Raw genomic sequence first — 24,834 nt, forward strand, 5'->3', positions numbered from 1 at the left:
ATGTTGTAAGGAACTTCCTTTACCAACACTTTTCATGACCATATGTCTTCTATTAAATGGGGGGAGGAATTTTTGTAAATTTGGGTAACATTTACGTGTTTCCACTAAAAGCGTACTTTAACATTGGTATTCCATGAAAAGAGGAAAAAACATAAAACATTTTCTGTGTTTATTAGTATGTATTCTAAAAATAGGCTCAAAAAGTATCAGCTGACATCTGAATCTTTATTAAGAAAACATTTTCTAAATTTCTATCCTTAGAACCATTATTCTTCACTTTCGAGGTGGCTCAGCTCCTCAACTCATGGGTCATCAGACAGACACCTTTCTTAGCTAATACAATGGACTATATTATTTGCCAATCATTTATTAGTCCTTTCAGTGTAGCCTGAACAATTGAGTCAGGGCCCAAAGATAAAGGTGTTCACATAGAATTGCTCAGCCCAACCAGAAGCCAATTTTTTCAAGCACAAAAATAAAGCCTTTATGTTTTAATTTCCTTCAAGTGTAACAGAATTCCTGAGGTCTGTTATAGCAGCCACGCCTTATGAAGGCTATTAATACTTTCACATTCCCAAACCATGCAAAATGCCAAGAGGATTATGATTATGATGAGCTACAGAAGTGAAACAAGCATAAAATTCATACCTTCATAGATTTATAGGCATCAAGTGGTCAGCATGGATGTGTAAAATGGTAGCCATGGTTCAAGGACAGATCATTAATAAAGACAGTATATTATAACTGCCTAGCAAGTAGGATGGCCTCCCAAGTAGCAAAAAGACAGTGTTTAAATTTTTAGGACCAGTTGGGGAATAGTGGGTTTTAGATTTAGATAAAACCAGGATTTTCTATGCCAGTAATTTGTGTGTTGTTCTACCAGTTGATAATATTTATGGGTTGGCGTGCCTGTTGTATATCTTCTTAACTATCCTTCATACTCTAGGCAGACAAGTCCTGCCCCTCTAGTTCTGTTAACTTATTATATACATAGAATTTGGTGTATATAGGAATATTTGTGGAACAATCCGATGAATTAATATAAACAATAGGAAAAATGAGTTGGGAATTATGAATCTGAGCATAGTTCAGGGATGATGGTTTTGGATGGTAACGTGAAGGAGAGAAGTTAGGGGAAGGGTCAGAAAGGAGAAGTATGGATGCTGAGACAGGACAAAAATGCTAACATTTGCCTCATCAACATGGCTGACTCACTTGAAATGCTGCCAGCCAGTTGTCTGATGTACATTTATAGAGTATAAACAAGGCATCATCCTTCATGGCTAGGCATAATACAGAATGCAAGTTACGAGTTGTTTGTTTTCAGTACATGGAACTTAAATCTGATTGCATTTTATTCTTAGTTCAGTCCATGCATTCTATAATGTGGAGATAAGAAGAAATTCTGTGTGTGTGTGTGTGTGTGTGTGTGTTTCTATGTCTGTGTCTGTGTGTATGGTTTCCTAAAACAGGGATAACAACATTATATCCCGTGGAGGGGGGCAACCTTCCGAGTCCCTTGGTTTCTTCACCCTCCCCCTCAGTGCTCTAGGCTCTGGGGTGCTGTGCCCCTTTGCCAAGCCACCGCTTCAGTCTGTTTTTAAGGCTGTGCTTTAACATTCCAAAGTCTGCTGAATGCAACGCCTAGTGTAAGATAAACGTCAGTCTCTCCTTTCAGACGTGAAGACCATTAGACTCAGTGTGGCTAGTGAGCTAGTAGAAGGTCACAGGTCAGAGAAGTGGAAGTGTCCGGACTTAATCTTGAGGAAGGTTTGAGTTATGAGTTCATGAACTCTCTCTCTCTCTCTCTCTCTCTCTGTGTGTGTGTGTGTGTGTGTTCAATTTCTAATTTAGTAACATATTTAAATTTAAAATGAACAACTTTGTATATAACTCCTCATCTACATTTCTAACCATTTCCTTAATATATACATATAGAAGTAGAAATTTTCAAAGTGAATAGTAATTACAGAACTTTTATAATTACATATTGTATACATAATTTATGTATATATAAATATATATACATATTAACACTAATTACAAGAGTTTGACTCATGTCAGTAAATCTCGTTCCCTAAAGCTGTAGCTGACCCAACCTCCTATGGTCTTACCTAACAGTAGATTATATTGATTCATTTTCTGAAATCTTATTTGATATTTGCCAGTTTAATCATTTGTCTTTCTCTAAAATGAGGGGGGAAAAGCCTCTGTTGCTCAGCTTGTCTCCTTCAACTGCAAACCTACTGTGGTAGTTTAAATAGAAATGACCCCCACAGCTCAGAGGGAGTGACAGTATTAGTAGGCATGGCCTTGTTGGAGTAGGTGTGGCCCTATTGGATGAAGTGTGTCACTGTAGGGGGTGGGCTTTGGAATTTCAAATGCTCAAGCCAGGCCAAGTGTCTCTCTCTGTACCTGCTGCCTGTGAATCAGGATGCGGAACACTTAGCTGCTCTCCAGTACCATGTCCGCCTGCATGTGCCATGTTCTCTGACAGAAAGATAATGGACTAAACCTTTGAACTGTAAGCCAGGCCCAATTCAATGTTTTCCTTTATAAGCGTTGTTGTGGTCACTGTGTCTCTTCACAGCTGTGGGACACTGATTGAAACACCTCCCAAGTATTCTGAACAGGACATGGGAGTGCAGGATTTTAAGTACCCAATCCAAGCTCAAATCTCAGCTCAGTGACTTTGTCTCTCATGCTAAGTCCTTGTCCTCATTCGTTACATAGGTCTAGATGGCATCTCCTGCCTCACAAAAGCTTAACTGAGCAATGCTTATGAAACATGTAAAACAGTGCCAGGGACAAAGTAAACTCTCAGGCAGTACTGGCTGCTTCAGTATCTTTTCCTTTTTCATGTGTGTATGTTTGTATGTGTGTGTGTGTGTGTGTGTGTGTGTGTGTGTGTGTGTGTGTGTATGTATGCATGCACACACAAATTCTTTGATGTATAAAGTTTCATACATGATTTTGGACCAAAAAGTTATGCTGACTCCCCATTCTCTAAACATCTCCTGCTTCCAAATACACTGTTTACCCAGGGCTCATGATGGACATCATTGGAGCTTTCTATTGTCAAGTAATGGCCTGGCTCTCCCTTCCAGGATGGCTCATGCTCTGGCTTCTGTGCCTTCATCCTCCCTTAGCACAGTGTTCTCAAGTGCCCTACCACTGACCAGTCCCCACGGACACACCTGCAAGTTCCCCCTTTAGTAATTCTCTGCTTTTCTATCTCCCTGGGCTGCTGACAGTACACTGTGCTCACACCTACTGAAGGGGGAAGCTGTGTCAATAACCACGGTTGCACTGGGTTCTGTATATCCCTTCTAGTGAACAACACAGCATGTTAGGAGTTAAAGAACGAGAGGCACTAGATTAAAAAAAAAAGGTATAAAAAATCTAATCCTAAGATTATTTTACTAAATGACACCACACAAGCACCATTTTTTTTAAAGCCACTGCTCCTCATCACCTTGTAGAGTCAGGGATCTGTGGAAAGGGCTCCTGGAGTCTCTGGCTCAGGGTATCCCAAGGTGCACTTGTCCGGCATGAACTGTGTACACACTACTAATTAAAATACGGAGTTATGATTCTTTCCACCCCCTCTCATTTCAAGCTCATTGAAATGGCACCAGAGATAATAAATCTTAAATAGGCTGCTCTGGTGACCTAAACATCTGGAATAATTACAAATAATATTAACACTTGTTATTGTTCTGTTTTTAAAAGTATAATACAGGGGCAGATTAATGGCTCTGTGGGTAAAGTATTTGGTGTATAACACTGATGACCAGAGTTCAAATCCCTAGAGCCCACATAAAGCTAAATGTAGCAGTACAAACACATGTGTGTATGTGTGTATATATGAATGTGTGTGTGTGTGTGTGTATGTGTGTTTGAGAGAGAGAGAGAGAGAGAGAGAGAGAGAGAGAGAGAGAGAGAGAGAGAACAGTATAGCACTACCAAGAGATAGCAGAGAAATGAGAATATTAGCTTGTGGATCACACATAAAACCAAACAACATGGTGTGAAAGGTGAGGACCAACAACCAAAGTTTTCTTCTGATTTACATAGATACATCATGGCACATGTGTATCCATACTCACATGTGAACAGACACCATAAATACACACCAAAAGAGTATATTACATTTTCTTACTACTTATGCTGACTAGTTTTTGTCAACTCGACACAACTAGAGTGACCTGGAAAAAGGAACACTCAGCAGACTAGACTATGGGCATTTTTTAAATTAACAATTAATGTGGAAATTTCCAGTCCACTATAGGCAGTGCCACACTGTAGGAGGAGGCCGCTTGTTTGTCCCAGCTGCCCAGAACCAAAATAATCACACAGAAACTATATTAATTAAATCAGTGCTTGGCCCATTAGCTCTAGTTTCTTATTGGCTAATTCTTACATCTTAATTTAACCTATTTCTATTAATCTGTATATCACCACGTGGCAGTGGCTTACCAGGTGAAATTTCTAGCGTCTGTCTCCGGCGACTCCATGGCATCTCTCTGACTCTTTCCTTCTCCCAGCATTCAGTTCTGTCTCCCCCGCCTACCTAAGTTCTGCCCTATCAAGAGGCCAAGGAAGTTTTTTTATTCATTAACCAAGAAAAGCAACACAGAGACAGAAGGACCTCCCACACCACCACACCAGACAGGTAGTCCCGGGTTGTATAGGAAAGCAAACTGAGTAAGCTATGGAGAATAAACCAGTAAGCAACTTTCTTCCGTGGTCCCTGCCTCTGTTTCTGTTGAGTCCCTGCCCTAACTTCCCTCAGTGATGGACTGTGATTTGAATGTATAAAGCCAAATAAATCCTCTTCTCCACAAGTTGCTTTTGGTGTTTATCACAGCAGCCCAAAGCAAACAATGAACTGCTATTCTAAGTATTAACAGCAGCCAGGAGGTGGGTTACAAAACCTGGTAAAGCTGCCTTCTGCCCTGCAGACAAAGGTTTCAAGGCCATTTGGATCTAAATCTTTTTCTTGTTTTGTTTTACTGCTCCTAGTAACTGACATGATGGTAAGAACTGTACTGAGTCCAACTGACCAGACATTCATTGTCTGAACTGTGTCCCTCCCAAGCCCCTCCCATCTGTGAGCAACAGCAAATCATCCTGTTAGCAGCTCAGTAGCCTACAGATGGGTTCTGTTCGCATTTGGGACAGTCCCAGGCAAAAAGGATGGTCTACTGAGATCTAGTACATTTCCTCATGGCACAGCATCCTTGGGCCACCAGGTCTGCACCTGGAGCTCATATCAGTTCACCATTTCTGTTTATTTGCTTTTTCGGAGACACTGTTGCCGTAACTGTAACTGTGGAATGAACTGCATCTGCTCTTGCTATGCATAAATAAGTGGAAAGTTAATCTATGCAGATAAATAATCCTGGTTTCCTTTCTTCCAATACGCTTGTGAATTTTATAATTATGCTATAAAACAGTACTAACCTGTTTAAGAAGGTCCTTCACATTTTCTCTCACTGGTGATTTCTATACTTGCTGTCATGCCAAGTGTGGTCATGCTGTTAGTTTCCTTTTGTTTCACAAAATAGAAAATAAACCGTGACTCCTTTTGAGGGAGAGCTGAGGGGAAGCTCTGTTTGTGAAGTATGTGGTGGTTTGGTATACTAAGCCACTGTTGTTGAAAGTGTTGCTCTCTCATCTTTGGGATTATGTCAGAGTTCGTGTCTAGCGAAGCCTCTAGTTTGACTTCTGAGAGTACTGCACCTTTGCATTTGCTGCCTTTGGGAGAAGGGGACTCAGTTCTTCAACATTTTTATCCAAATGTCCTTATCTGTTTCTTCTTATTTATCTCTCCAGTCTGTTAGGACATTTATGCCAGCTTACATTGCTTTAGAAAATTCATGTCTGCTGACACCAGCATCCAAGGAGTCAATGGGATGATGGCCTAAAAGACTATCTACTCCATCAGAACAGTGCTTTTTAATTTAGATTTTGCCAGTTGTGATTAGAGACTGAAGCACTTAGCCATTAAGCAAACACTTGGTTCTCAGCCTATCATAGGGTGACAGATTCCTGAACCTTCTCCCAATTGGAGGATCCAAAATTCTTCCCAGGTTCCAGGTGACCGTCCAGTCTCTGATTAGTAAATATGGAAGTCTGGAAATTAGTCTTATCTATGCATCATTTCTGCTTGCCCTGTTTGATATCATTTATTGCTTATCTAACCTCATCCGTTTATTTAGGTAAGTTTTTATTGAGTGTCTACTGTATGTAAGAATAAGTGATTACTAAGCTGGTCATTGTTGTTCTTTAGGGGCTATCAACGAACTTAGAAGAGAGGGTATCCAAAGATGTACTTGGGTTTCCATAGCTTCTGAAGGAGGAATACCTAGTGCTCAGGGGGATGGGACAGGCATCCCAGTGGATGAAACCTGATTGTTCATTTAGCAGTTGCTCAATGAAGAAGAAACGTCGTGGGAGCCAGGGTACTTGTATTCATCTGAAAGAGAGGTGGTGAAGGCCTGAACCAAAGAGGGTTTGAAGAAGAGACGATACTAAAGGAATGACTGCTCCCTTTCCCCATCTCTGAGTTAGATGCTCCCCGAGAATTGAGTTTATGATAGAGGCAGATGTGGGTCCACACATCTGTGTAGTGCTTCTCCCGCCCCCTTTCAGGTTCACTCCCACAGCTTTAGGTCCACACGTCAACGCTGGTCCAAAAATTTACAGAGAAAAACTTCTAAAAATAGAAAATAACTTTTGTAAATAATTTTATTCTAGCATATTGTTATAATTCTTTTTATCATTAGCTATCTTTAACCTCTTATTGTATCTAAGTTATAAATTAGTGTCATAGGTGTGAATGCATTGGGAAAAGATCACATAGATGGGATTAGAAACTACCTGTGGCTTCAGATATCCATAGAAGGTCTTAGAACATATCAAGGACTGTATTGTCATTGTGAATTGACAGCTTCTCCTCATATGGGAAGAGCCTCTTTCTCATCTTTGTGGTTTGTTTCTGTCTTCCTGATTGGTCCCCTGCCCAAGGCCCACTGGGCTGTTCCTGCTGATAATAGCCACTGCCAAACAAGGAATATTGTACAGCTAGCTTCGTAGTACTATAACGATATCCCTGAAGTAATTGATTTATAAAAGCTTATTACTTAGCTCACAGTATCCAAGACTTAAGCCTACTGGTTTGACTTCTGCTTGGGTCAGGAGAAAATAATGGTGGCAACGCATATCAGAGAGAATATTCATAAAGTAAGGGAAAGGGGGACAGAGAGGTGGAGAGGTAATCCTTTTCAAGGGTCCTACCCCCAGAGCCTTAAGGTCTACGCAAATGTCCACAGAACCTCTGGCCCCAGAGATCAGGCCTTTACACATGGGCTTTGCGGGGGACACTCACCCAAACAGTAGCAAGAGCCCACTGTGAATCTACACTCAAATGACCCAAAATGGGAAATAAATTATATTACCCAGTTTTCATTGATTCTGGGGTGGTTTCCTCTCACTAAACCAGTGCACTGAAGCATTTCTACAGTTGAAAATATAAACTTGGGACCAGATGTTGGCTCGGAGGGTAAAGGCACTTGCTTCTGAGGCTGAAGACCTGAGTTTGATTCCAGCACCCACAAACTGAAAGGAAAGAACTGACTCCTGAAGGTAATCCTCTGCCCTCCACACGTGCACCCTAGTATGCACACACACATGTGTGTGCGCAAACCTAAATTGAACATAGGCATGTTATGGAAGTGGGCATGCATCTTGTTTCATTTATCACTGATTCATAATCTAGAAAGCAATGTTTCAGATAGAAGATGATCCTTTTTCTTTCTTGTTAAATAACTTCTTTTTTATGCCTATCTTAATTTTAGGGGGAGGAAGGGATATTTAAAAAGTGGGTAATTCTTCAACAAGCCTATAAATACATATATCCATTGAGAGAGAGAGAAACTCCAACCCTCTGTAGTAATAAAGTAATAAACTTAATTTAAAGTGGTCAGTTTTATCACAGATCAATCCTGCCCACAGCAAGGGAGGATAGCCAGTAACCTGGACAGCCTTTGAAGTCGCTTACACATGCAGGCTTTCACCTCTGGGACTAACCGGAATTTTAATTAACATAAAATAATCTAAAAGTGTGCTGGTTAGATGCCCAGTGCCTGAACAAAGCTTTCTAGGCGGGGCCTGGGAATATGGAAGTCTGCCTTACCCCTCTTCCCTGAAAACAAGGCTCTCTTTAATCAGTCAGAGCGGATTTTTATTATGTCCAGCTTTTTCTTTTTCTTTTTTTTCATTGCATGATGTTCCTAGAGACTGAAAACAACAGAATTCCAAAAGCTTTTGTTAATTAGAAAGAGCAGAACTGAAACCGTTATAGATTATGTCAGTTTAGCCCCACATTTAAACAGCACAGGGCTCCAGAGTGCCTGCAAAGTCCGTGATTTACACCATATTTCAGTAAACCCATGCAGGCGAGGGCTTTTCAGTCACTGCCCTGTGTGTCATGAGCACGCTGAAAGGGGTTGGTTTTCCTGGAGACAGGGCAGGAAGTATTAATTCCAGCCAGCCTTGCTTCTAATATGTGGCTTTGACTTTCAGAGAAATGGAGTGCAGTGCGAATCCGAGAGGCAACTGTCTGAGAAACTCAGCACTCTGACAGGAAGCAGGCTTCTTTCCATATTCCTCCCAAGAGTTTTCTATCACATGAAGTCCCAGACACAGAATAATCTGCAAAAATCGTAAGGAAGCCACAGTAGGACTTGTTGTTTGGGAAGTTCCCAGGAAGAATAATTGTGTTCAGAACACACACACACACACACACACAGACACACACATACACACACACAGAGAGAGAGAGAGAGAGAGAGAGAGAGAGAGAGAAAGTGTTTATTATGTGATCTGGAACAGCCAAGAGAAACAGACAACACCATCTCCATTTTATTGTACATGTTATTTACTGAGTTTCCCTGAAGAAAGCTTAAAAATTCTTTCCCTGTGAGTCACTCACTGTGTGCCTGTGTGCACATGTACGTGCACGTGTGTGTGTGTGTGAATATAAACTTCCCCGCAGCTGGCCAATTTGGAACGCAATCATCTTTCCTTCTCGTCAAGCGTCTTTGCCTTCTTCTGTCAATGATCTTGTCTGAGACCAAATCGAGCAGCTTTGGTATAACCAAGTGTAACCAATTTCTTTCCATTAAATACTCAAATTTAAGAAATGAACAGCCTGACCAGGCAAGACTCAAAGAACCCCATCCTCTGAATGTGACTGACATAATTACATTTTCATTGCCCTGGCAAATGCATAGCCTTGGCTTAATTTCTGTTGGAATCAACGGAAGGGAAATTGTATCCTTTTGTGCCAAGAATCGTTTGGTGATTGCAATGCTTAGGCTAAGGTCCTTTTTTACCACTAGGAATGGAAGAGAAGATGCTCTCCATTCTCGTCTTACTGAAGAGGGGCTACAAAGATGGTCCTTGGGAGTAGCCAGGCTTGGTAATTTAAATATTAACACCTTAACAGATATCTCAATATGTTTAATAATTGCAGTTGTCCCTCCACGAAAAAGGCCCTGTAATTGCAGTCATCCATTCCGAGGGAACACTGTTGTTATAGACAGCAATTCTGAACCCACTTTCCCAGTGGCTATAAGAAGCCTGCCGTTGCCAACAGAGTGGTCTAGAGTCCTCGCTAATTACCAGCTTCCATGGTTTTTGATTCTGAGCCCAACTGATGGCGCCAGAGGCTGAACCACAGTCAGATCTGTAAGCCCTGGGTTTGCCAAATGGAATCTATGCAATTTGTTTCTTTTTCTCAATGTTTTTGTGACAGGACTCAGCTCAGACTGAATAGACTAGAGTCGCTCCAAAATACTAATGGCTAAAGATTTAAACCTTGAGAAAAATCACCATGAGAGGTCGATGCCCTGTGCTCGTGTGTGTGTGTGTGTGTGTGTGTGTGTGTGTGTGTGTGTGTGTGTGTGTTGACCAGAAACCAGTATTGGATAACTTCTGCAGGTTCTTTCCACCTTATCAGACAGGGCCCCTCACTGAATCTGAAGCTCCTAAATTCTGCTAGACAACCTGGCCAATGAACTGTGGGAACCCTCCTGTCTCTACTACCCATTGCTGGGATTACAGGCACATACCAGTATGCCAACCATTTTTTACGTGGGTACTAGGGGGTGGAATTTAGGTCACCATGTTGTGCAAGACTTTACTGAGTCACATTCCTCACTCCCAAAATTGCTAAATTTTTACGTACAGATGTGCTATCTGACTCACTTAATTGCACAGACATTTAGTTAGCACCTTCTATGTACCTGGTACTGTGTTTTATTCTGAAAATAATGCATGAAGTTATCTCTAACTGTACTATAAAAGGCAAATAAAACATCACACAGGACCACCTTATATAATAATCAAGTCAGGAACTGTACCTTAGAAATTGGCACTAAGAATTGTCTATTTGTTTTCTGCACAAACAAGGTTTGGGGCTAGAAAGTGCTTTGTAAAGAATTTTAAGATGATTTTGAAGAGTATACATGAAATTCCAGAGAAGTGCCTATGGAAAAAGAATGGAAACCAAGCACAGGACTAGGCTAAGCAACAATTTAGCTAAAAAATGTGTGGGGAGAACTGGGGGGCATGGCTGGGGTTGTGTGACATTTGTGAAGATGTGTGTAAGTGGCTGGAGGGTAGGAAGTTTAGAGAAAATCTTATCAGATCTCATACGCTCGTGTCAACGGGGGTTTTTATTCTAAGAACTCTGCAGACACTGGAGCAAATCAAAGCTACCGTCTTCTCAACATTTGGTCAAGAACAGGCAATCAGGATAGAGGACTAAGCATCAAGCAGATGAAAAAGGAGGTGTAGGTTTTAAATGGGGACAGATAGAGTTCTTCTTTTCAACAGAATGGCAAATCAGGTGCCCGGCTAGATTGTCACATATGATTATAATTAAAATGTCGAATGAAGTGGCCTTCATCATGGTAGCTAAAACGAATCTCAAGAAATAGGATACTTCCAGTTCTACAACGATTGCCAGGGCCACCCCTTGAAAAATGCTACACCTTGGTCTAAGAACATGTTAGAAACAAGCGCAGCATCCGCAAGGGCACACAGCAAGAGAGAATGATCTTGTGCTAACTGTGACATTAACTGGAAAGGGAATAAAGGCATCTGCCTTTAAGCCAATATTTGAGTTTAAAGTCAGATTCATGCTGTTTGTGAATCGCAAACCTCGGGTATGGACTGGGCAGGGTGGCACATGCTTATAATCTCAGCACTTGTGCAGTAGAGACAGGAGTCAAAAGTTCAAGGTCAGCCCCAGCTGTGTAGCAAATGGGAGGCCAGCTTGGTCCAAACGAGATCCGGTGAAAAAGTCATTTCTCCTGTGCTTGTGATACCTCCAGAAGAACCAGCAGAAGCAACACAAACCCTCAAGGTCCTTCTCTAGAATAGTGTTCTAGAGAAAATGCATCAGAAGAAACAAAGCAAAGAGGAGAAAAGGGAGACACAACTGAGAATATGAGAAACAACGGTCTGTGAAATCAGTCCTCTGAAGATATAGTAGGGACATAAATCACAAAAATAAAACTAAAACACTTAGTAGATAGAAATAAAGAAACTTAGCAACAAAAGCAATGACAATCAAGCAGGTTCGGAAAACCATAACTTCTAGAAATGAAGTTCAGTCACAGATGCGAAGAATTCCATCAAGAAAGCCAGTGAAATCAGCTACACGCAGCTGGATAAAGACCTAGTAAACTGGAGTCAGTGCGGTGGCTCAGCAGGTAGAAGTGTTTGGCACAAAAGCCTGGAGTCCTGCCCTCTGACTTCCACATGTGCCTTATGGAACACATGTCCCCGTGGGGATAGGGAGCAAAAATAAGTTTTAAAAATCTTTTTTTAAAAAATTAGTAAACTGAAAGCTGTGTAGTGGCAGCACACGCCTTTAATCCCAGCACCGGGGAGGCAGATCTCCGTAAATTCAAGGTCAACCTGGTCTATAAGAGCTAGTTCCAGGACAGGCACTAAAGCTACAGAAACCCTGTCTCGAAAAAACAAAACAAAACAAAAAGGAAATCTAGAAAAATAGGTCACTTAAAAAAATAACAGTCACACTCCTGTTTCTGTGATAAATTACCAAGACTGAAAGCAATTTATACAGAGTTTGCATTGGCTTATGGGTTCAGAGGGCTAGAGTCCATAATGGCAGAGACAACATGGCTACCAGGGGGCGGGGGCAGGGAGCTGGAACACCATGTCTCAACCATACACGGAAAACTGAAAGTGGGGTGAGTATATATGCTCTCAAACTCGGACCCCAGTGATGTATTTCTTCTAGCAAGGCTCCGCATCCTAAAGGTTCTGGAATAGCACTTCCCACTGGAGACCAAGTCTTCAAATACATGACCCTATATGAGCTTGTGGGAGACCTTCCTCATTCACTTCACCACAGCCACCGACAGAGGAATACAGCTAAGCTGTTGATCTTTAGAGCTGTGTGGAGTCATTTAGTGCATAAATAAAGCTAATACCCGGGCCCGTGTCTTTCTCATTACTACACCTGTGCTCTTAATTCCACCAAAATTTTATGTGCACAGAGTCGTTTGTGCACAGAAATGAACACAAGTCTAAAAACCAGCCAGATTTGAAAAGCTGGAAAGAAAGTCAACCACAATCTTCTCAACATATGAAAAACCCACTGAAAAATATTTAGGTACAGAAGAAACAAGGGAACTAACATTTTGGTAATTTCACAATATCGGCCAGGCACAGTGCTGACACTTAAAACCTCCCTCCTCCTACGGCAAATATTTAATCGTTGGAGTTCTTTTCTCCATTTTATGGTGGCAGAGACCAATGCTGGGGGGGATTAAGTAATTTACCTAGTCTTGTAAAGCAGGTAAATGGTAAGTCCAGATTCTAGAGAAATGCAGTCAGGACCACCATACCTATATGCCCAGCAGCATTGTCAACAAATGAATAACGTAAGTGTGTTATGTGAGTTATCTGCCCACACAACACTTTCTGGGAAAGCCAGATACCACCACGCATGCTGGATCTGTTTCCTGGAGGTTGGTGAATATCTTACCAGCTAGCTCCTCTACCACTGCCTCCCCTGTAGTCCATCTATTTTCTAATGTTGAGAGCTTCAGATCCTGTATCAAAGACGTAATAGGCAAATTACCTACCTCCTTTGAAGTCTAAATTTCATCCCATGCAAACTGAGATAACAGGCATCCTTGAGAAACTTAGTTGAGAAAGTAATCAATAAAGTTCTTATTTAGTTCAGTCTCTGACACTGAGATTTCCTGAGAAAGTGACTGGTTCTGCTACTATTAGGTCTTTTAAGGCCTAGAGAATATTTGTAGTTAGGGTACTCATTGACCCTTCCTCCTTTGCCTAAGAAAAAGTGAGCCATGTTTATTCGATTCAATGTTGTGGTATGATGTAGCTTTTGGGTCTGGTTGTCATCATTTAACTCATTTTAGTAGGAATATAATTATGAAGTACTCAGTCTGACTTTTATATCTAGGTGATATGAATATAGTAATCCATTACTAACCATCCATTTTTAGAAAGTGAGATTTTAAAAAAAAAATTCTCACTTACTTCTAAGTTGAACTCACTACAATGTTCTCTAAACCTCAGGAGAATCCATCTGTTATTTGGGTCAGTCTGACTGGAGTATTTTGGCCTTTGGGATACGTTAGTTTGAATGGTTGTGTGAAGTTTTATGTAAGCTCTAATGAGACAATGATCGTGGAAAGGATTGCTGTAATGCTGGGGTCAGAAACACAGAAGATACAAATCCTTCTGTATGCAGACAATGCGTCATACGGCCAAAAAAGAGTGAGGCAGAGAAGTAAACATGACACCCAGTCAGCCCATGTGCACTGTGTAATGCACGCCCACGTGCTGCATGTGAAATGCTAATCTGGTACAGATTTCTTCTCATAAAAACACCTATAATTGTTCCACATTGTATTCACTTAATATATCTAATAATCAAGGGCTTTAGAACATGCTGTATTTTACTTTTCAGCTAATTCGTCTTATTTTTTAAACAAAAAAGCTAATAAGCAGAAGTCACATAAGAGCTCTTCCTCCTGCGGGGTAACGAGGGCCAGCCTGTCCTTCAGGACCTTGTGGCACAGCAGCAGCGTTATGAAGCCACTCCCATCTTTCATACTCTTTCACGCTGTTTGCTTTCTGTGTTTATTTCTCGGAGGATATTCTGTGATAATGATTTAATGAGCTAGTGAGTCTGGAGAACTCAGTTTCCTTTTGCAAACAAGCCACTGTATGCCTCTTGAGTGTTTCTACAGCATTTGGGCCTTTAGAGGATTGCTTACCTGTGATGCTATCCTTAGCAGAAAAAAAGAAGTAGTTCACTTTGGAGGAAAGCAGTTCTGCCGGGAGCCGAGCAATGCAGTAATGCCTCCGGGCAATCTTTTAGAATTCCAGGCAAGACCAAAAAGAAAAGGGTCGTATAAAAACAGGGTTTGCTCTCTTTCATATTAGACAGAATTCATTGCAGCAGGAAACACTTATATCTGCGTGTACGTGGAGAGCAGCAGCTGTTAGCAGCTTAGCGTGGAGTCCCGAGCCGTCTAGTACTAGGAGATGAGGAATATCATTCTATTGTTCCCAACTGGACAGACATCAGAAAAGGAGACAGCTGAACTAGAATTATCCAAAATGGAGTCTGTCTGAAATTCTAAGTCTCCCAGAGACAAAAGTTTCATTCACCTCTTTCTCCTTCTGATAGCTGAGACTCATTTGCACTTACTGACACCCTCTGAATTATTACCCTCCCAGAAAATCCCTCGGCCCCTCTAGAGCACTTCAAACATTCCACTGCTTCTGATCAGACCTGTGTTGCCATCCATCCCCCGACTCAGACTTTAGTATATCGGCAAAGAAAACTCGCCCTCAGAAATAAATGTATCAGAAGTTCAACATTGCATTCCTGCAACAGTTTTCAGAACTCACATTTCATGTTATGCTTTCAGTATCATCATTCTGGAAGTCTGGCCTTTATCTGACCCTTTAGAGGGGTAACAAGCACAATTCCTTGTGTCATGCAAAAAAAAAAAAAAAAAAGCAAAATAGGACTTAGTGATTTCAGAGAAATTCAGTGACTTCCATCAAATATCTGTTAAAATTTTAATATGGTGGCTGTTAGGGTTTCACTTAAAGTAAAATTGTTCAGCAACAAGAATTTAGCATTTACAAAGCAGCCACATGGTCCGTCACCCGGAACTCCCTCACCAGACCGCCTTCCCGAGGCTGGGCAACATCTGTCAGCATCTTTAGCATAAACCATCAGCTCCAAGCATTCTTCGGGCTGAAACTTGAGCTGCCAGGTCTCCGCTCAGGAGGTTTTGTGTGCTTTCGGGAAAATAAGATCTGTTTTCTTCAAGGGAAAGCCAAAGCGGGAGAAATGTAATCATAACATTTCAAGACACCCTTCTGTTTTAGCCATGGGTAAAAGGAAAACCAGCTTCAGCCGAACTGAGAGGAACAGAAAATACCCAAACAAGTCGAGGGCGGTGAAGTTTTCCTCACACTGCATTCCTGAAACAGGATGTCCCCATCAGAACTGCGTGACCGCATGCTTAGCGGGACCATGTATGGAACTAGGTCCAACTGTGTTAGCAGAGGTCAGCATGTGTCCACCTCCTGGCAGCTGAGGGTGAGGAGCTTAAGTGACAAATTCCAACCCTCCGGCTTCCCAGATCATTACACAGGCGCAGGAAGCTAAGACAGCGACCCGCAGGCTGCCAAAAGGTATCATATACACCAGTGGCTTGCGGTTTTGCAGAGCTTTGACATGCACCACCCCGGTGTCTAAAATTACTTCTCAGAGTACATCTGTGTGTGAGAGAGACTGGACTTCTCCAGTTGGACCCGTATAGTCCATTGAACAATAGGGATGCACTTTTGAACCTAAAGCTGTCCCTACCAATCTCACTGTGAGTGTAAAAATTCACAAAGTATCCCTGATTATTCTTTGTGCAAGAACTTGCCTCCGATGCTAGAGAGACTGGATTTTGAAATTGTCAATTCATTCAAGATGGAAAGATCATTTCAGTGAATGAAGTCTGGGTAGCTTTTGCTTAGCTACAGAGGCCTCCCAGCTAACAGTTCCATTTTGCCACTTGGCCGCGGAGTCAGTGTAATAGTGCACTTGGTAGAAACCATACTTGGGATTCGGAGTTAAGAGCTTCTCTCAGGCTAGAAATATACACCAGGACTCTCCCTACTCCCCCATGATGCTGGGCAGCGGCAGGATGCAGCTCCTCCTTAGCCACACAAGAGGAAACCGTGATGTATCGTAGGCTAGGCACATTCCATGAGGTTTGCCCCCGTAATTTGAACTCATGGTGAGTTGATTGGGATGTAGCCCAATCAAAAGCTGAGTAAAAGCTGTATTTGTAATATGATCGTTTTTCCCTTCTCACAGCAATACTAATTAGAAATAGAGAGGCAAGCCGTGAGCGGAACTTCAGCATCCAGTCAGCCCCTGTCCAGTCCTCCACACCAGTTATTTGTATAGAACTTTGCTGACCTAAAGACACTCTGAGTTCACTGAAGAATACACAAACAGCTGAAGGTGCACTAAGATGGAGCTGCGGAACACCTTGGACATGTGCTCAGCTGTAGCTCACAGAATTCTCTAATCAGTACGGGTGAATGTTCTTGTGACCATAACAGAATTCATCTGGGCAACTCAACTTCAGTCACAGTAGTAAGGAAAACAGCATTGCCTTTGTCCTTTGGAGACCCTGCCAGACGCAAACCATGCTCTGGGTCTCTGGCTTCCAGTGGACCTGAGGACTCACATATCTGTCTCCTCTCTGAACCTGGAGTGACTCCGATCCTTTGGAGGACTTAAAAGAGTCAAAACTAAGTGTCGATCAAATAGTCCTGAAAATACCTTCTAATAAATATAAGAAAGCAAAGCAGTGAGGAGGGGAGGACAGAGGAGGAAGGAAGTTGGGGACGAAGTAAGGATCTGACCATTTGACCTCCCTAAAAATGCCCCATGTCTCCTTAGGCAGCATAGTGGAGACCTTTGAGGTGCGTTGAGTCTCTGCATTTCTGGAACTACCCCTCATCTCAATCCCTTTCTGCTCACCTTCCCCTACTACCTGCAGTCCTGATTCTTAAGCCACCCAACAGCCACTTCTACCTCCTCAAACCAGATATGCACCAGATTCTGTCACATTCTGTCCCTTGACTTACATAGTCCCCCTGACTGAAAAGATGCTCAAATTAGTTCTGTGCTCAGAGAACACCTTCCTGGTTGAATCTACCACTATTGCTAAGTATGCAGGCCCTTTGTGCATCTCTTAAAATGTAGAGATTTGAGCACATTAATTTATGATTGAAATTTGTTTTCAATTTTCACGTGATCCTGAAAAAGTGAGGACAGTCGTGGGCATCATTAGTCTGACTGTATCCCAATGAAATTAAGATTCACAGACTGAAAATAAAACAGCAAGCATTATATGCATTCGGGAGGCTAAGACTTTTCTCCACAGATGTATTCATTTCGTAATCTAATGCTGAAAGACAAAGTCAAAATATATGCAAAGGCATCCTTAGTTGAAACACATCGTGTGGTCACTGATACCATCACAAGCTTCAGTGGGCTTCCTCTCCCTGTAGACCTAAGTATCCCAATTTTCCTGATTGTATTATTGATCACTAAACTTTTTGTTTTGTTTTGTTTTGCTTTTGTTTTTCAAGCCAGGGTTTCTCTGTAGCTTTGGAGCAAAGACTTTTGTTCTTGTGTTTTTTAATTTATTTATTTTTATTATATGTGCATTATTGTTTTGCCTGCATGCATGTTTGTGTGAGGGTGACAGATCTTGTAGTTGCAGACAGTTGTTAGCTGCCATGTGAGTGCTGGGAATTGAACCCAGGTCCTCTGTAAGAAGTAATCAGTGCCCTTAACCACTGCACCATCTCTCCAGCCCCTGATCACTAAACTTAAGTCTTAAACATTTTAACTTATACGACTTTCAAAAATTATGATAGGATTTTTACCTCTAATTTTTTAGCAAACAATAAATCTATTATATGACAAAGTTGATCTAAATAACAGAACAACTTACAATAGTAAAATATGAAAGCTATATTCTCCCATACTTATATAAAGTATAGATTCATATGAAAAGTACACACTATGATTATTAGCCACAAAGACAATTGAAAGTCTATGTATATGAAACCCAAATTAAATTTGGCCAGAAAATGGTGATTAGGATGTAATTACAGCCAGGCAATGGCGGCATACACCTTTAATCCCAGCACTTAGGAGGCAGAGGCAGGTGGATCTCTGAGTTTGAGGCCATCCTGGTCTACAGAGAGAGTCTCAGGATCCCCCAAAGCTACACAGAGAGAAATCCTATCTGGAAAAAAATCCTTTTCATTTCAACATCTGATTTTCCTTATTCATGGTTTACAATACATTTTGTAGGTAACTTACAAATAAGAGTTACAAAATAACTCTTCTGCTATTGCCCATAACAGCAATAGCACATCTTAGTGTACCGTTTTGACTATAATATAGTACTCAGTACATATGTTCATGTGTGTGCGTATTTGTGTTACTGAGATTTTTTCTTTAGAATATCTGAAGAATGAGCATCAATTGAAACTTCAAGTTATAATTATTCTAAACTATAGTTCATTAACGAAAACATATGGACCTTGATGTATGGCAAGTGTTTGTTTTTGTTTTTGTTTTTGAAGAATAGCTTTTGTGACTTCAGGACAGGTAGAAATGCTAAGGAAAAGTGAGACATGTGCTTTAAAATTTCTCTTTGAGAAGATGAGAAATTCCCCAGTGAAGAAACCATGGGACACTGAGAAAAGCTAAGCCAACATTGAAGACATGACTGACGCTGGGGTATTTGCTACCTCTATACCCAAGAGCTTTGGGTCCTATGGTTACATAGTGAGAACAGAAAAGGCATCAACAGGAGAAGCTGACAAATTGTAAGTCAGGGCCTTCCCAGAGCTCCACCTCCAGTGGAAATGATCGATCAGCAAATGTCCACTTGCCAATAAAGAGAACCAGGAAAGCTGTCCTTCTCAGCCTGAGTTTGAATGGAAAGAAAACATCCTCGAGAATTCGTTCCTTATAGTTTACCCATCATGTGATTCAGGTTTCAGAGTTACACAGTTGATCCAAACTGAAGCTGAAAAGGGGCTTTGACATGGTCACACATTGGAAGGGCTCTGGGCACTGGAGAAGCATAACATACTCCCTGGCAAAGCACATCCTCAAGTCAGCCCTAAGAGGTCTAGCTCTACTACCACTCAGCTGAACAAAAACACACAACCCAACATTGAAAAAGACATCACCAGCATGTCAAGAGGACAGCAAATATAAGAGAAACTTTGGACTCAGCTTGAGTGTTTAAAGGTGCAATTTGCCCATCACAAATATTAAGGAGCACTGTATTTTAAAGGCATATTTTATGAGCAATCAAATGGACCTTTTACAAATAGGTCATCAATCATTAAAATTAAACTGTGAATAAATAGAAAAGCTGCAGAGAATCTAAATAAAATGGGTTATGTAGAATGGTATACCGATAAATGTTCAGTCACCCTTCAGCAGGGACAATTCCACAAGCTTTATAGTATCAGCAATCCCACTATGAGTTTTACCAATGAAATGTCAGTTAACACGATTCTTCTGAGGTGAAATAAACAAAATCCTCCATGAGTGAGTGAGTGAGAGAGAAAGAGGGAACATGACTGAGAGAGAGCTTGCATGAGAGAGTGACAGAATGTGATAGATTAGGTAGATATGATAGGCAGAAAGATAGATAGATAGATAGATAGATAGATAGATAGATAGATAGATGATAGATAGATAGATAGATAGATAGATAGATAGATAGATAGATGATACTTAAGTGCTATATACTAGAGCAGTCTACTCAAATGCAATAGAAAATATAGACAAAGATATAGGAAATATATATGAGGATAAAGGATAAGAAGGGAATGTCTAGTATTCTTTTGATTATTACTTAAACCATCAGAAGACAATGGGAACGTGGCAGTTTTTCTAGAACAGATTATATTTGTGAATGGTAAAAATCTAGGAGCACATAGATAAAAGCACATTATATGAAAACATCCTGCCTTCACCTATCCCCCATCTACCCCTGTCAAGTCCCTCCCTCCTCTCTAGAAGTCCTTTTCCCACCTTCCTGTCCTTTTGGCTTGTCTTGGGACCCACTAAATTTAACCAGAGCTCTCTGTGTGACTGCCCCTGGGTGTGAAACTGTTCGAGATGGTGAGTTCAGTAAGAGGTACACAAACTAAAGATACTGACTCACCCTCTCCCAGCATCCATCAGGAGGCAATAATTTCTCATGACCCCCTCCATGAACATCCTCCCAATCCATGGCTGACTACTGACCAGCTCTACTGCGTGTAGGTCCAGTACAAGCTTCGAGGCTGAAGTTATTTCTTGGTTTGGTTTTGTTTTTGAGCATCTGGGTCTGGCTGTATAGAGCAGACCGGAACTCTGGCAGCTCTCACCCTGATTTGACCTCCTGGGTGCTTGAATTACAGGTGTTTACCACCATGCCCAGATTGGTACTGAATGGTTGTAAAACTGTTTCCCTGCAAACACGGAAAGTTCGGGGTCCTTGTTTCTCCCTGTGCATATACTAGTATCTTTTTGTTTTCCACTGGGAGGACTATGTACTCACTATGAGTCACAGGAAAAGATAAGATTATTTTATCTTAGTCTCCAATAAAAGAAGCCAGCAGTCCTTGGAGACAATCCAGGAGTAGAGCTGAGGAGTCCAAGACGGGCCTGGACTATCTCACAGTACTAGAAAATAAGGAGGTGCTCAAACATTTATAGGAGAACACGTGAAAAGGATACAGGAGACAAACGGGAAGGCGGTTCCTAGTGACTAGATCTGGGATGACTTCACTAACAGGGTGGCCATCACTGTGGATTATGACCCAGCAGCTATAAGCATCAGTACCCACATAAATAAACAGCTGAAAATTAAATGGTAAGAAGGGAAGCTCCTAGTCACCAAAGCTAATCCATTCATAAACTTAGAAAAGAAATTTAAGAATCGCCATTTGCAAACTATCCCAGTTATACATAAAATGCTAAAGAGAGTAGGTGAACTTCAAATAAGAAGAGGGAGTTCATCTCTCATAACATGACCCAGAAGATACTTCTAGGTTTCCAAGAAGACAAAATAGAAACTCTATCGTAGAGAAACCTCAGAACCATCTTAACCAAATCACCAAAGTTTCTGGTAATGGTAGGACAGATGGACACCACATGTCTCCTGACACAGCACTGAGAAGAATGCATCATTCCTGTGATTTTTCTCAACAACAAAAAACAATTTTACAAACTGAAATTAATGCCAAGGAAACTGAATTCCAACCAAGGGACACTGGAAGAAAATGATCGCTCCTCTTCCCAAGTGTGATTCTGGGGAAAAGACCCTGCGGAATAACTTCAGTTGAAGCACACACAGCTATTGTGTATGGTCATGCATCCAGAACCGGATCCTGAGTGCAGGACAGTGAGAATGTCAGTTTCCTGAGCTTGACCCTGGCAGTGGAGTTCTGCAAGATGTTCATGTGTGAAAAGATGCACAGAAACTCGATGCTGATGCTGGAGACTTGATAAGACAATTACTCCAAGACGTTCATTTGTTGGCTTGCTTGCTCATTTACAAATCAAGCTCCCCGCACTTTCCTTCGGTCTCTCCTTCATCCCTCTCAGAAAGGTCAGTGGTTGACTTGCCACCTCTCCCATCTCTATCCGGAGACCTCAGTGCATGGCTTCAGGAGACAGCCAAGTCAAGGTTTAAGAGGAAGGAAACAGTTGAGTCTGAAACACAAGGTTCCTACTGTGTTGAATGAGTGTGGTGGAGGCTATTAAAAGGCCATCCTTTTCTGCCTCCCTTTCCTCCCTCAGCTTTCTGCCCACATCCCAGACTGCTTTTAATCCTATTGGGAGGGTACATAGGGAGAAAGAAAGAAATAATAATAATGAATGGCTGTGTTCCTTGGCACATGAATAACAGTTTCCTTTCCAGGGAATCAGGAATAAAAATGAGGGGCTTTAAATCTCACTAATGTGTGTGTGTGTGTATGTGTGTGTGTGTGTGTGTGTGTAAGTGATCTCATACAACATCAGGATAGCTAAAGTTATTTTGACATGTGGCGTAAGTCTTTTTTTTCCCACATATCTTTCTGCCAGACCAAAGCACCCTTCAGTGCTTAAAACTGAACCCCAGCAACAGCAGGACTCCTAGCAGAAGGCCTTTTCCCACCCCCTTAGCCTATCAGCACATCCTAACTTTTTCCTGCTAAAGGGAGGATGTGGCTCGAGTTCCACTTAAATCAGGAGGCTACTCTATTGAGAGAGTCCTAGCAGAGGCGATTCGTTGCTGCATTTGCACTGATCCCAGAGAGTAAGATCTCAGGAGTGGAAAGGAGACATTGCCTTGAGCCAGACTCATATCGGCTTATGGCTTGTATGAGCAGCTATGCCGGTTGTAAATTCTTGAACTCCTTCTTTCTCCTTGGTAGTTATCTGCTGCCCTGAGTTCCAGGGCCACACCCAGGAGCCTGTGCCTAATAATTGCCCCACCTCCTTGCTGTGCCGCCTTACCACCCTGTCTGAAAAAGGGACCGAGTTCTATGTGCAAATCCACTACATTGGGCTTGCACGCCACACAGCAGCATCTACATAGTAAGACAGTAAATGTGCCAATCACAGAGGAAATGGCTGGCAAAACTGGAAAGGGGTAAAAATGTAAGCTGCAACTTCAGAAAGGACCATGCCAATTTTTTTTTAAAAAAATCTATTAGTATAACAGAAATCATTATTCCTGAATGAAATGTATTAGGAGTGAGGGGAAAGAAGAGTCACTGCTTCTGTTTTGTTTTATTTGTTTGTTTGTTTGTTTGTTCAGCTGGGGAAACGAGGAAATACTCTTTGTGGCTGCCACAATGGGTTCAGTGTTGTCCAAGCTATCTCACAGGATGTGAAATTGGGTTTAGCTGGGCAACACAACTCTGCATTTTTATTCTAGACCAATGTCCGCGTGATTCTCAGCTCCCTCCCCCACCAGCAAGCAGCAGCAACAACTGGCAAGACCACACTTGGCCAAGGCAGCCCAAGATGTTGGCTGGCAGCCCCTCGCGATCATCCGGCCTTACTTTTAGCCGGGAGTCTATCTCTTTGATTCCCGGTTTCTCGCAAGCATCTCCAGACTGCCTTTATAAGATAACATAAGTCTTAGGAGTGAGAACGAATCAAACCATCTGTAACTCTTTCCTTGAAATAAAATATAAAATAGCCATTTCCACACTCAATCGTCATTGGGTCCCTCATCCCAACCCGAACCCATACCATGGAAATGGTGAGAGACTCCAGAGAGAGCCATGGGGGCGGGTTTGTATTAGGAGCTAATGATTCACTGTCTACTGTTTTCACCTCCAGCCTATTATCTAGAAAATCCTGGCCACCTGTCACTCCCATTAATCACAGGGCCCAAGCAGAGTCCAGCAGGGTGCCCCTCTGGCAGTTCAGACAGGGTCTGGGGCATCACAAGATTCACAAAGTGGGATGGGGGTCTTGACTCCTCATTCATTCCCACAATGCATCTCATCGGCATCGGGCTCCACAGCCCCCTCTGAGTGACTGGCGCTCCAGGGTGTTGATGTTGGTTTTGGCTTGCGGCCTCCTAGAGCAGCCAGCCGTTGTGTAAGCAAGTCTGTCTGACTCGCTCTGGGGCTAACTGCCTTCTTAGAAGTCCTCTGGCCTCTCATTATTTAGTCAGCGAGCCATTACTATTATTAGCTTTGAATTCCTCCGTCTACACTTTCTGTTCAGTAAGATATCAAAGTGTGGACAGTCATCGCCCTACCAATTGTCGAATGCCTTTCCCCACCCGCCTCCCTTTCTATTATTTGGGTTGACATTGGAAACCAGTCCCGAACTCAGGCGCTTTAAAGTGGGATTCGGGATGGTGGGTTAGTAACCAAACTCCTTCTCAAGCTGTTTCAGAAGCTTCTAGCATATGAGCCGTCTGACTTGGTGTGCGTCGTACAGACTATCTAGAAAAATTAAAAGAAAAGAACATGAACAGCATTAAGTAGCACTTGGCAGTCGGTCAAAGCCAGCGGCATTGCAGGGAAGGTATTTAAAAGTCGTTTAAGGGAAGCTGTTTGTACAAGCCGCAACTGTGCATTGCTCGTGACTGGGGAGGGCTGTTTTCACAGTCTTTCACGGAAATATTTCTAGACAGTTTCTGTGGCGCTCTTCCCTGAGCTCATGTATTTGCTTCTGCTTTGGTGCAGAGGATTTTCATGAGCAGTTTTATAGCCCAACCTGCCTCCTGCACGTTCTACGGGGCTAGATTCCTGCCGCACATACCTTTGCCCTATTTGCCATTAAAATGCAAGACTTTCCTATAACAAACCTTAGACTGTGACTGGGGTGGGGGCGGTGAGGGGGCAACCGATACTTCAGTCCACCCTCCAGCCCTTAAAAATCAACCTTTAAAATTGTTGTTATTTTTAGTTTTAAAACAGGACACATATTAACGTTATGACAGTCTGACCCCTGCTTTGTAAGGTGTTTATTTCATGTCTCATCCTTTTACCTAGACCAAAATGATGACATGCTTCTGAGCAAATAACTCATTTGGCCTCACTTATGGTCCAGGGAGGCATGTTCAAAGGACAGATAAACCCCAAATTATTTCAGAAATAGAAACGTAACGAAAATAAAAGACCTCATTTTCTGTC

General features: G+C 41.9%; 1 protein-coding gene across 5 annotated transcripts in view; it reads left to right on the top strand.

The window, feature by feature from the left end:
* Dnm3 (dynamin 3) overlaps positions 1–24,834 on the top strand; it is a 471,600-nt gene that overhangs the window by 396,804 nt on the left and 49,962 nt on the right. The window lies entirely within an intron of this gene.

The sequence above is a fragment of the Myodes glareolus genome, chromosome 5 (assembly GCF_982192425.1).
Source record: "Myodes glareolus chromosome 5, mMyoGla1.1, whole genome shotgun sequence".
In the NCBI taxonomy this organism is placed as follows: Eukaryota; Metazoa; Chordata; class Mammalia; order Rodentia; family Cricetidae; genus Myodes; species Myodes glareolus.